A 13593-nucleotide genomic window follows, 5' to 3' on the forward strand; every position below is an offset into this window, starting at 1 on the left:
CGCACAGATTTCTCATAGTGCACTAAGATGCACTGCAGCATGCACATATTTTTCGGAGTGCATTAGGATGCAGTGTGCACAGATTCCTCTTTGTGCAGTAAGATGCAGTGTAGTGTGCACTGAGTCCTCATAGTGCAGTAAGATGCAGTGCAGTGTGCACAGATTTCTCATAGTACAGTAAGATGTAGAGCAGTGACACAAGCTCACCATAGTGCAGTAAGATGGAGTGACGCATTGCAGATTCCTTATAGTGCAGTAAGATGCAGTGCACAGATTACTCACAGTGCAGTAAGATGCAGTGCAGTGCACAGATTCCTCACAGTGCACTAATATGCAGTGTACAGATTTCTCACAGTGCAGTAAGATGTAATGCAGTGCACAGATTCCTCACAGTGCAGCAAGACACAGTGGTGTGCACATATTCCTCACAGTGCACTAAGACGCAGTCTACAGATCCCTCACAGTGAAGTAAGATGCAGTGCAATGCACAGAATCCTCATAGTGCAGTAGGATGCAGTGCACAGATTCCTCACACTGCAGTAAGATGCAGTGTACAGATCCCTCACAGTGAAGTAAGATGCAGTGCAATGCACAGAATCTTCACAGTGCAGTAAGATGCAGTGCAGTGTGCACAGATTCCTCACAGTGCACTAAGATGCAGTGCAGTGCACAGATTCATCACAGTGCAGTAAGACCAGTGCAGTGCACAGAACCGTCACAGTGCAGTGTGCACAGACTCCTCACATTGTGGTAAGATGCAGTGTAGATTCCTCACAGTGCGGTAAGATATAGTGCATGCAGTGCACAGACTCCTCACAGCGCAGTAAGATGAAATGCAGTGTGCACAGATTCCTCACAGTGCAGTAAGATGCAGTGCAGTGCACATATTCCTCACAGTGCAGTAAGATGCAGTAAAGTGCACATATTCCTCAGTGCAGTCAGATTCAGTGCACAAAGCCTTCAGTGCAGTAAGAAGCAGTGTACCGCACAGATTCCTCACAGTACAGTTAGATGCAGTGCACTGCACAGATTCCTCACAGTGCAGTAAGATGCATTGCACAGATTCCTCACAGTGCAGTAAGATGCAATGTAATTCACAGATTCCGTACAGTGCAGTTACATGTAGTGCACAGATTCCTCGTAGTGCAGTAAGAAGCAGTGCGGTACACAGATTCCTCACAGTGCAGTAAGATGCAATGCAAAGATCCCTCATAGTGCAGTAAGATTCAGTGCACAGATTCCTCACAGTGCAGTGTGCACAGACTCTTCATTGTGCGGTAAAATTCACTGTACAGATTCCTCACAGTGCAGGAAGATACAGTGCATGCAGTGCACAGACTCCTCACAGAGCAGTAAGATGAAATGCAGTCTGCACAGATTCCTCACAGTGCAGTAAGATAGAGTGCAGTGCACAGATTCCTCACAGTGCAGTAAGATGCAGTGAAGTGCACATATTCCTAAGTGCAGTAAGATGCAGTGCACAGATCCTTCAGTGCAGTAAGATGCAGTGCACAGACCCCTCATAGTGCAGTAAGAAGCAGTACACAGATTCCTCACAGTGCACTACACAGATCACTCAGTGCAGTAAGATGCAGTGCACAGATTCCTCACAGTGCAGTAAGATGCAGCGCAGTGCACAGATTCCTCAGTGCAGTAAGATGCAGTGCACAGATTCCTCCCCGTGCAGTAAGATGCAATGCACAGACCCCTCACAGTGCAGTAAGATGCAGTATAGTGTGCACAGATTCCTCACAGTGCAGTAAGATGCAGTGCATAGATTCCTCACAGTGCAGTAAGATGCAGCGCACAGACTCCTCATAGTGCAGTAAGATGCAGTGCACAGACTCCTCACAGTGCAGTAAGATGCAGTGTGTACAGATTCCTCACAGTGCAGTAAGGTGCAGTGCAGCATAAACAGACACCTCACAGTGCAGTAAGATGCAGTGCACAGATTCCTTACAGTGCAGTAAGAAGCAGTGCACAGATTCCTCACAGTGCAGTAAGATGTAGTGCAGTGCACAGATTCCTCATAGTGCAGTAAGATGCAGTGCAGCATGCACATATTCCTCACAGTGCAGTAAGATGCAGTGCATAGATTCCTCACAGTGCAGTAAGATGCAGTGCACTGATTCCTTACAGTGCAGTAAGATGCAGTGCACTGATTCCTCACATAGCAGTAAGATGCAGTGCAGCATGAACAGATTCCTCAGTGCAGTAAGATGTAGTGCAGTGTGCACAGATCCTTCAGTGCAGTAAGATGCAGTGCACAGATTCCTCCAAGTGCATTAAGATGCAGTGCACTGATCCCTCACAGAGCAGTAAGATACAGCACAGTGCAGATTCCTCACAGTGCAGTAAGGTGCAGTGCACAAATCCTTCACAGTGCCGTAGGGTGCAGTGCACAGATTCCCCACAGTGCAGTGAGATGCAGTGCACAGATCCCCTCTTTAACACAAATGATTACCACAGTCCCCCAGAGGTCCCTGGATAGAAGAGCCCAGCTTAGCCCGGTTCCTGGCAGAGATTTCCTCACAGTGCAGTAAGATGCAGTGCACAGATTCCTCACAGTGCTGTAAGATGCAGTGCAGTGCACAGATACCCTCTTTAACACAAATGATGACCACAATCACCCCTGGGGCTGGAAGGAAAGCCCCCAGAGGTCCCCGGATAGAAGAGCCCAGCTCAGCCCGGCTCCTGGCAGAGATTTCCTCCAGGATTATTCAGTCTATTTCTACAAACACAGCAGAAGGTGCTGACAATCTCCTACCTGAGCAAAAACCTGTGCAGACATTTCCAGGCTCTCTTCTCCTCCTGGGGCTGTGGGGGCAGGGGCAGATTTGGGGTCTGAGATGGTGGGGCTGTGAGGGTCTGAAGATTAACTGCACTGTGTGAGAAAGTAGCCTCTTTCTAGCCTTGTTACCCCCACTTTAGGCCTGTTTGTGAGTGTATGTCAGGGTGTTTTCACTGTCTCACTGGGATCCTGCCAGCCAGGGCCCAGTGCTCATAGTGAAAACCCTATGTTTTCAGTATGTTTGTTATGTGTCACTGGGACCCTGCTAGTCAGGACCCCAGTGCTCATAAGTTTGTGACCTATAGGTATGTGTTCTCTGTGTGATGCCTAACTGTCTCACTGAGGCTCTGCTAACCAGAACCTCAGTGGTTATGCTCTCTCTTTACAAATTGTCACTAACAGGCTAGTGACCAATTTACCAATTTACATTGGCTTACTGGAACACCCTTATAATTCCCTAGTATATGGTACTGAGGTACCCAGGGTATTGGGGTTCCAGGAGATCCCTATGGGCTGCAGCATTTCTTTTGCCACCCATAGGGAGCTCTGACAATTCTTACACAGGCCTGCCACTGCAGCCTGTGTGAAATAACGTCCACGTTATTTCACAGCCATTTTACACTGCACTTAAGTAACTTATAAGTCACCTATATTTCTAACCTTTACCTGGTAAAGGTTAGGTGCAAAGTTACTTAGTGTGAGGGCACCCTGGCACTAGCCAAGGTGCCCCCACATTGTTCAGGGCCAATTCCCCGGACTTTGTGAGTGCGGGGACACCATTACACGCGTGCACTACATATAGGTCACTACCTATATGTAGCTTCACAATGGTAACTCCGAATATGGCCATGTAACATGTCTATGATCATGGAATTGCCCCCTCTATACCATCCTGGCATAGTTGGCACAATCCCATGATCCCAGTGGTCTGTAGCACAGACCCTGGTACTGACAAACTGCTTTTCCTGGGGTTTCACTGCAGCTGCTGCTGCTGCCAACCCCTCAGACAGGTGTCTGCCCTCCTGGGGTCAAGCCAGGCTTGTCCCAGGATGGCACAACAAAGGACTTCCTCTGAGAGAGGGTGTTACACCCTCTCCCTTTGGAAAATGGTGTGAAGGCAGGGGAGGAGTAGCCTCCCCCAGCCTCTGGAAATGCTTTCATGGGCACATTTGGTGCCCATTTCTGCATAAGCCAGTCTACACCGGTTCAGGGACCCCTTAGCCCTGCTCTGGCGCGAAACTGGACAAAGGAAAGGGGAGTGACCACTCCCCTGACCTGCACCTCCCCTGGGAGGTGTCCAGAGCTCCTCCAGTGTGCTCCAGACCTCTGCCATCTTGGAAACAGAGGTGCTGCTGGCACACTGGACTGCTCTGAGTGGCCAGTGCCACCAGGTGACGTCAGAGACTCCTTGTGATAGGCTCCTTCAGGTGTTGCTAGCCTATCCTCTCTCCTAAGTAGCCAAACCCTCTTTTCTGGCTATTTAGGGTCTCTGTCTCTTGGGATTCCTTAGATAACGAATGCAAGAGCTCATCCGAGTTCCTCTGCATCTCTCTCTTCACCTTCTGCCAAGGAATCGACTGCTGACCGCGCTGGAAGCCAGCAAACCTGCAACATAGTAGCAAAGACGACTACTGCAACTCTGTAACGCTGATCCTGCCGCCTTCTCGACTGTTTTCCTGGTGGTGCATGCTGTGGGGGTAGTCTGCCTCCTCTCTGCACTAGAAGCTCCGAAGAAATCTCCCGTGGGTCGACGGAATCGTCCCCCTGCAACCGCAGGCACCAAAAAGCTGCATTACCGGTCCCTTGGGTCTCCTCTCAGCACGACGAGCGAGGTCCCTTGAATCCAGCAACTCTGTCCAAGTGACTCCCACAGTCCAGTGACTCTTCAGTCCAAGTTTGGTAGAGGTAAGTCCTTGCCTCACCTCGCTAGACTGCATTGCTGGAAACCGCGACTTTTGCAGCTACTCCGGCCCCTGTGCACTTCCGGCGGAAATCCTTCGTGCAACAGCCAAGCCTGGGTCCACGGCACTCTAACCTGCATTGCACGACTTTCTAAGTTGGTCTCCGGCGACGTGGGACTCCTTTGTGTAACTTCGGGTGATCACCGTTTCACGCATCCTCGTAGTGCCTGTTTCTGGCACTTCTCTGGGTGCTACCTGCTGCTAAGAGGGCTCCTTGTCTTGCTCGACGTCCCCTCTACCTCCTGGTCCAATTTGCGACCTCCTGGTCCCTCCTGGGCCGCAGCAGCGTCCAAAAACGCTAACCGCACGATTTGCAGCTAGCAAGGCTTGTTGGCGTTCTTTCGGCGGTAAAACACTTCTGCACGACTCTACAAGGCGAGAGGGATCCGTCCTCCAAAGGGGAAGTCTCTAGCCCTTTGCGTTCCTGCAGAAACCGCAGCTTCTTCAGTCCAGTCGAAGCTTCTTTGCACCCGCAGCTGGCATTTCCTGGGCATCTGCCCATCTCAGACTTGCTTGTGACTTTTGGACTTGGTCCCCTTGTTCCACAGGTATCCCAGATTGGAAATCCAGCGTTGTTGCATTGTTGGTTTGTGTCTTTCCTGCCTTATTCCCCTATCACGACTTCTTTGTCCTTTGGGGAACTTTAGTGCACTTTGCACTCACTTTTCAGGGTCTTGGGGTGGGCTATTTTTCTAACCCTCACTATTTTCTAATAGTCCCAGCGACCCTCTACAAGGTCACATAGGTTTGGGGTCCATTCGTGGTTCACATTCCACTTCTGGAGTATATGGTTTGTGTTGCCCCTATCCCTATGTGTCTCCATTGCATCCTATTGTAACTATACATTGTTTGCACTGTTTTCTAAGACTATACTGCATATTTCTGGTATTGTGTATATATATCTTGTGTATATTTCCTATCCTCTCACTGAGGGTACACTCTGAGATACTTTGGCATATTGTCATAAAAATAAAGTACCTTTATTTTTAGTATAACTGTGTATTGTGTTTTCTTATGATATTGTGCATATGACACTAAGTGGTACTGTAGTAGCTTCACACGTCTCCTAGTTCAGCCTAAGCTGCTCTGCTAAGCTACCATTATCTATCAACCTAAGCTGCTAGACACCCTATACACTAATAAGGGATAACTGGGCCTGGTGCAAGGTGCAAGTACCCCTAGGTACTCACTACAAGCCAGTCCAGCCTCCTACATTGGTTGTGCAGCGGTGGGATAAGTGCTTTGAGACTACTTACCACTCTTGTCATTGTACTTTTCATAAGAGAAAAATATACAAAACAAGTTCAGTGTATATACACATAACCAAAAAGTTTTGCATTTCCTCTTTTCACTCTTTTCTAAGTGCTGAAAAGTACTTCTAACTTTCTAAAAAGTTCTAAAAAGTTTTAAACGTTTTTTTCTCTGTCTTTCTAAAAGCTCTGGCAAACTTTTTTCTCTTTTTCTATCACTTTAACTCTCTCTAAAAATGTCTGGCACAGGCCAAAATGTTGATCTGTCCAAACTTGCATATGATCACCTTAGCTGGAAAGGAGCAAGGAGTCTCTGCATAGAGAGAGGTTTGAGTGTAGGGAAGAATCCTTCCTTGGAATTGTTACTTAACATGCTTAGAGAACAAGATAAGGCAAGAAGTGCCCCATCTGTTGAAAAAGTAGCTAATGGTTCCCAATCTGATCCAGGGACTCCCCCAGGAAAAGATTCAGGAAAGAAACTTCCTAGCCTGCCCATTACTAGACAGTCTAGCATAGTTGGTAATGATGTTGAGTCACACCATACAAATAGTGTTGTCACACATCATAGCAAAAGCATTTATTCTCACCACAGTGGTACTGATGTTTCTGTTAGCCAAGCTGTTAGGGTGCCCTCTGTAAGGGACAGGTCTCCTTCTGTCCATTCTCACCATACTTCTGTTTCAAGGCATGTCCCTCCCACCCACCCTGATGACAGATTGTTAGAAAGGGAGCTCAATAGATTGAGAGTGGAACAAACCAGACTGAAGCTCAAGAAGCAACAGCTGGATTTGGATAGACAGACTTTAGAAGTAGAGAAGGAGAGACAGAAACTGGGTTTAGAAACCCATGGTGGCAGCAGCAGTATTCCCCATAGTCATCCTGCAAAAGAGCATGATTCCAGGAATCTGCATAAGATAGTTCCCCCTTATAAGGAGGGGGATGACATTAACAAGTGGTTTGCTGCACTTGAGAGGGCCTGTGCTGTACAGGATGTCCCTCAAAGGCAGTGGGCTGCTATCCTATGGCTATCATTTAGTGGAAAAGGTAGGGATAGGCTCCTTACTGTGAAAGAAAGTGAAGCCAATGATTACAAAGTTCTTAAGAATGCACTCCTGGATGGTTATGGCTTAACCACTGAACAATACAGGATAAAGTTCAGAGAGACCAAAAAGGAGTCTTCACAAGACTGGGTTGATTTCATTGACCATTCAGTGAAGGCCTTGGAGGGGTGGTTACATGGCAGTAAAGTTACTGATTATGACAGCCTGTATAACTTGATCCTGAGAGAGCATATTCTTAATAATTGTGTGTCTGATTTGTTGCACCAGTACTTGGTGGACTCTGATCTGACCTCTCCCCAAGAATTGGGAAAGAAGGCAGACAAATGGGTCAGAACAAGGGTGAACAGAAAAGTTCATACAGGGGGTGACAAAGAGAACACTAAGAAGAAAGATGGTGAAAAATCTCAAGATAAGCATGGGGATAAGGGTAAAACCAAAGATCCCACTTCAAATCTTAAACACTCTTCAGAGGGTGGGGATAAAACTAATTCTTCCTCTTCTTCTCAACCTGCACACATTAAAAAGCCTTGGTGCTTTGTGTGTAAAAACAGAGGCCATAGGCCAGGGGATAAGTCCTGTCCAGGTAAACCCCCTGAGCCTACCACCACTAATACATCAAGCTCTAGTGCCCCTAGCAGTAGTGGTACTAGTGGTGGGACTGCTGGCAACAGTCAAGCAAAGGGTGTAGTTGGGTTCACTTATGGGTCCATCAGAACAGAACACCGCCACGGCGAATCACAGGACATGATTCGCTGGGCGGTGTTCTGTTGGCGTGGCGGTGGAGGTTGAGCAACCCCCACTTCTCCGCCACCCGCAAGTATGGCTGTTGGCGTCTCTCCGTCGGAATAACGACGGAAAGCAGCCAACAGTCATAATATGCTGAGCGGCAAACCGCATGCACAGGCGGTCTTCCGCACGGCGGTCCCTCGGCGGTCTTGGAAAAAGACCGCTGAGGTCGTAATGACCCCCTATGCGAGTCACTGACATCCCCATTTTGCTATTTGACAGCTTGCTGTCTGAGACCCTCTAATGTGGGACAGGATTACTGTGCCACACTCAGCTCCTCCCTGGCAGGCCCCCCTCCACCCAAAAGCTCAGCAGTGTCTGCTGCCAGCTCCTCTGGTGAAGGTTCTGCACAGGGTGGAAATTCTTCTTCCTCAGAAGTTGAATCATCTGTAGAGGGAGGGATAGTGGGTAGGGATTTACCCTTGCTACCCCTAGCTTTAGGGAGCACTTGGTCCATTGTTCCAGGATCCAAGTCACCCTGTCATTTTTGCTTTTTGGCCTGAGCCCTGGTTAAAACAAAAATATGCCCAGGAATGCCCAGCATTGCTGCATGAGCCTCCAACTCCACTTCTGCCCAAGCTGATGTCTCTAAATCATTTCCTAGTAGACCGTTTACAGGTAAATCTGAAACAACCACAACTTTCTTTGGACCAGTAACACCCCCCCAGTTGAGATTCACAACAGCCATGGGGTGGATAAGAGTGTTGTTATGAGCGTCTGTCACTTGGTACTGGTGACCAAGTAGGTGTTGTTCAGGGTGTACCAGTTTCTGTATTACCATGGTAACACTGGCACCTGTGTCCCTGTAGGCCTGAACCTCAACACTATTGATGAGGGGAAGTTGCTTGTACTTATCCATATTAAGGGGACAAGCAACCAAGGTGGCCAAATCAATGGCACCTTCAGAGACTAACACATCCTCTGTGGTCTCCCTAACAAGACCAACCCCAACTAAATTACCAAAAGTGAGCCCAGCTACTCCCTTGGATTGGCTATTAGTAGGTTTGCTCCCACCACCACTGCTATTACTAGGGGCACTAGAGGTTGCAGTAGGGGTTGTGGTAGTGGGAGGTTTGATGCTTTTCTTTGGACAACTGGCATCAGTTGTCCAAAGGCCTTTTACTTTACATAAATAGCACCAAGGTTTTTTTACTTGATTAGAAGAGGATTTGGACCCACCACCCCCACCAGAGTGTTTTTGTGGGCCTGATGAAGACTCATTTTTAGATTTGTCCCCACCCTTGTCTGAAGACTTACCATCCTTCTTCTTGCCATCCTTGTCACCCCCTGTATGAACTTTTCTGTTCACTCTTGTTCTGACTTCTTTCCCAATTCTTGGGGAGAGGTCAGATCTGAGTCCACTAGATATTGGTGAACAAATCAGACACACAGTTATTTAGAATATGCTCTCTCAGGATTAGATTGTACAGGCTTTCATAGTCAGAAACTTTACTGCCATGTAACCACCCCTCCAAGGCCTTCACTGAATAGTCAACAAAGTCTACCTAGTCTTGTGAGGACTCTTTTCTGGTTTCTCTGAACTTAATCCTGTATTGTTCAGTGGTTAAGCCAAATCCATCCAAGAGTGCATCCATCAAAACTGCATAATTATTGGCATCACTTTCTCTAACAGTAAGGAACCTGTCCCTACCCTTTCCATTGAAAGATAGCCATAGGATAGCAGCCCACTGCCTTTGATGGACCCCCTGTACCATACAGGCCCTCTCAAGTGCAGCAAACCACTTGTTAATGTCATCCCCCTCCTTGTAAGGGGGAACTATCTTGTGCAGATTCCTGGAATCATGCTCTCTCACAGGATTGCTATGAGGAATATTGCTGCTGCCACCATGGGGTCCAAACCCCAACCTCTGTCTCTCCTTCTCCAGATCTAGGGATTCCCTGTCTAGAGCCAGCTGTTGCTGTTTAAGCTTCAGTCTGGTCTCTTCCACTCTCAACTTATTGAATTCCCTTTCTAACAATTTGTCTTGAAGGTCTGTGGGTTGGGAATGCTTGGACACAGAAGAAATATTGGATTCAACAGAGGGAGACGTGCCTCTAACAGATTGCACTCTTAACAACCTGGCCTTTAGGAACAAAAACATCCCTACTATGATGGGAGCTTCTATTACTACCAGCATTGCTAGGTGGTCTTCTAAGGGGCAGATTAGGAAGAGAACCCTGTACCACTTCCACAAGGGGCTTCCCTGAGTCTGAGTGTGAGCTATCTACTAACTTTTCTGATGAAGTGCCACCCTGGGCCTTATCATTCTCAATGAGCATGTTAGACAGAAATTCTCTAGAAGGGTTCTTTCCTTCCACTAAACCTCTATCAATGCAGAGACTCCTTAGGCTCTTAAAGTTAAGATTGTCATAAGTTCTATTGACCATTTTAAGAGAAGTTCCTACATCAGACATGATAGAAGAAGGTTTAGAGACAGTGAGAAGAGAGAAAAAGTTTCAGGACTTTTTAAAGAACAGAAAAAAAGAACTTTTTCAAACTTTTGAAACTTTTAGAAAGTTTAGGAGTACTTTTCAGCACTCAGCAGAAAGTGTTAGAGAAGAAAAGCAAACCTTTTTGGTTAGGTGTACATACACTGAACTTGTTTTGTATATTATTCTCTTATGAAAAGTACAAAATGACAAAGTGGTAAGTAGTTGCAAGTACTTATCCCACCGCTGCACGACCAATGTAGGAGGCTGGCCTGGCTTGTAGTGGGTACCAAGGGGTACTTACACTCTGTACCAGGTCCAGTTATCCCTTATTAGTGTAGAAGAGGTGTTTCTAGCAGCTTAGGCTGATAGAAGGTAGCTATAGCAGAGCAGCTTAGGCTGAACTAGGAGACATGCAAAGCTCCTACTATACCACTGGTGTCATATGCACAATATCATAAGAAAACACAATACACAGATATACTAAAAATAAAGGTACTTTATTTTTATGACAATATGCCAAAAGTATCTCAGTGAGTACCTCAGTATGAAGATGACAAATATACACAAGATATATGTACACAATACCAAAAATATGCAGTAATAGCAAAAGGAAGTAATGCAAGCAGTGTAAAGTTACAGTAGATTGCAATAGGAGCACATAGGTATAGGGGCAATACAAACCATATACTCCAAAAGTGGAATGTGAACCACGAATGGACCCCAAACCTATGTGAGCTTGTAGAGGGTCGCTGGGACTGTAAGAAAACAGTGAGGGTTAGAAAAATAGCCCACCCCAAGACCCTGTAAGGTAGGTGTAAAGTGCACCTACAACCCCCAGAGAGCACAGAAGTCGTGATAGGGGGATTCTGCAAGGAAGACCAACACCAGCAATGCAACAACAGTGGATTTCCGGACCTGAGCATCTGTTAGACAAGGGGACCAAGTCCAAGAGTCGCGACAGTGTCGAGAGTGGGCAGATGCCCAGGAAATGCCAGCTGAGGGTGCAAGGAAGCTGCCACCGGATGGAAGAAGCTTTGTGTTCTGCAAGAACAAAGAGGACTAGGAACTTCCCCTTTGGAGGATGGATGTCCCACGTTGTGAAGAAGCATGCAGAGGTATTCCCACGCAGAAAGACCGCAAACAAACCTTGCTAGCTGCAAGGGTCGCAGTTAGGGTTTTTGGATGCTGCTGTGGCCCAGGAGGGACCAGGATGTCGCCACTTGGATGAGGAGACAGAGGGGGCGCCCAGCAAGTCAAGGAGCCCAAACAGAAGCAGGCAGCACTCGCAGAAGTACCGGAACAGGCACTACAAAGAGGAGTGAACCAGAGCTCACCCGAAGACACAAAAGGGAGTCCCACGACGCCAGAGGACAACTCAGGAAGTTGTGCACTGCAGGTTAGAGTGTCGGTGACCCAGGCTTGGCTGTGCACGGAGGAAATCCTGGAAGAGTGCACAGGAGCCGGAGCAGCTGCAAATCACGCGGTACCCAGCAATGCAGTCTAGCGTGGGGAGGCAAGGACTTACCTCCACCAAACTTGGACTGAAGAGTCACTGGACTGTGGGAGTCACTTGGACAGAGTTGCTGAGTTCCAGGGACCACGCTCGTTGTGCTGAGAGGGGACCCGGAGGACCGGTGATGCAGTCTTTTGTTGCCTGCGGTTGCAGGGGGAAGATTCCGTCGACCCACGGGAGATTTCTTCAGAGCTCCTAGTGCAGAGAGGAGGCAGGCTACCCCCAGAGCATGCACCACCAGGAAACAGTCGAGAAGGCAGCAGGATCAGCGATACAAGGTTGCAGTAGTCGTCTTTGCTACTTTGTTGCTATTTTCCAGGCGTCCTGAGCAGTCAGCGGTCGATCCTTTGGCAGAAGGTGAAGAGAGAGATGCAGAGGAACTCTGATGAGCTCTTGCATTCGTTATCTAAAGAATTCCCCAAAGCAGAGACCCTAAATAGCCAGAAAAGGAGGTTTGGCTACTTAGGAAGGAGGATAGGCTGGCAACACAGGTAAGAGCCTATCAGGAGGAGTCTCTGACGTCACCTGCTGGCACTGGCCACTCAGAGTAGTCCAGTGTGCCAGCAGCACCTCTGTTTCCAAGATGGCAGAGGTCTGGAGCACACTGGAGGAGCTCTGGGCACCTCCCCTGGGAGGTGCAGGTCAGGGGAGTGGTCACTCCCCTTTCCTGTGTCCAGTTTCGCGCCAGAGCAGGGCTGGGGGATCCCTGAACCGGTGTAGACTGGCTTATGTAGAGATGGGCACCATTTGTGCCCATCAAAGCATTTCCAGAGGCTGGAGGAGGCTACTCCTCCCCAGCCCTGACACCTTTTTCCAAAGGGAGAGGGTGTAACACCCTCTCTCTGAGGAAGTCCTCTGTTCTGCCTTCCTGGGCCAGGCCTGGCTGGACCCCAGGAGGGCACTAGCCAAGGTGCCCCCACATCGTTCAGGGCAAAATCCCCGGACTTGTGAGTACGGGGACACCATTACAGACGTGCACTATACATAGGTCACTACCTATGTGTAGCGTCACAATGGTAACTCCGAACATGGCCATGTAACATGTCTAAGATCATGGAATTGTCTCCCCAATGCCATTCTGGCATTGGGGAGACAATTCCATCATCCCCTGAGTCTCTAGCACAGACCCGGGTACTGCCAAACTGCCTTTCCCGGGGTTTCACTGCAGCTGCTGCTGCTGCCAACCCCTCAGACAGGTTTCTGCCCTCCTGTGGTCCAGCCAGGACTGGCCCAGGAAGGCAGAACAAAGGACTTCCTCAGAGAGAGGGTGTTACGCCCTCTCCCTTTGGAAAAAGGTGTCAGGGCTGGGGAGGAGTAGCCTCCCCCAGCCTCTGGAAATGCTTTGATGGGCACAGATGGTGCCCATCTCTGCATAAGCCAGTCTGCACCGGTTCAGGAATCCCCAGCCCTGCTCTGGCATACCGAGACACAAGTACCGGTGATACTTCCATGAGCAGCAGGTGCAGTGCACCGGGGCACAAGTACTGGTGATACTTAGGAGTAGGTGCAGTGCACCGGGGCACAAGTACTGCTGATACTTACATGAGCAGCAGGTGCAGTGCACCAGGACACAAGTACTGGTGCTACTTATATGAGCAGCAGGTGCAGTGCACCGGGACACAAGTACTGGTGATACTTGCATGAGCAGTAGGTGCAGTGCACCAGGACACAAGTACTGGTGATACATGAGCAGCAGGTGAAGTGCACAGGGACACAAGTACTGGTGATGCTAACACGAGCAGTAGGTGCAGTGCACCGGGACACAAGTACTGGCGATGTTAACATGAGCAGCAGGTGC

Source organism: Pleurodeles waltl, unplaced genomic scaffold, assembly GCF_031143425.1.
Source record: "Pleurodeles waltl isolate 20211129_DDA unplaced genomic scaffold, aPleWal1.hap1.20221129 scaffold_37, whole genome shotgun sequence".
In the NCBI taxonomy this organism is placed as follows: domain Eukaryota; kingdom Metazoa; phylum Chordata; class Amphibia; order Caudata; family Salamandridae; genus Pleurodeles; species Pleurodeles waltl.